Here is a 265-nt window from a genome sequence, read left to right on the forward strand (position 1 = left end):
CCACCCCGGGAAAAAAAAAAAAAAAAAAAAAGCTTATTTTCAATTGCTCTATAGTAGCCAACATTATACATATTTTTTCGTGCATAGCCTCAAAATGGTGTTCCTGCCCGCCAAGGGTAACGGCTGTCATACTCCAACGTTGGTAATTAACAGCGCAATCACACTAACCAGCTTTAGTTAGGAAGAAAAAGGGTTTATTGCGGAGGCGAGGCGCAGCTACCCCCACCTGCTTCGGAGCTGAGCTCTCGACCCAGCTCCTCCGCAG

This window comes from Phaethon lepturus, unplaced genomic scaffold (assembly GCF_000687285.1).
Source record: "Phaethon lepturus isolate BGI_N335 unplaced genomic scaffold, ASM68728v1 scaffold6977, whole genome shotgun sequence".
Classification (NCBI taxonomy): Eukaryota; Metazoa; Chordata; class Aves; order Phaethontiformes; family Phaethontidae; genus Phaethon; species Phaethon lepturus.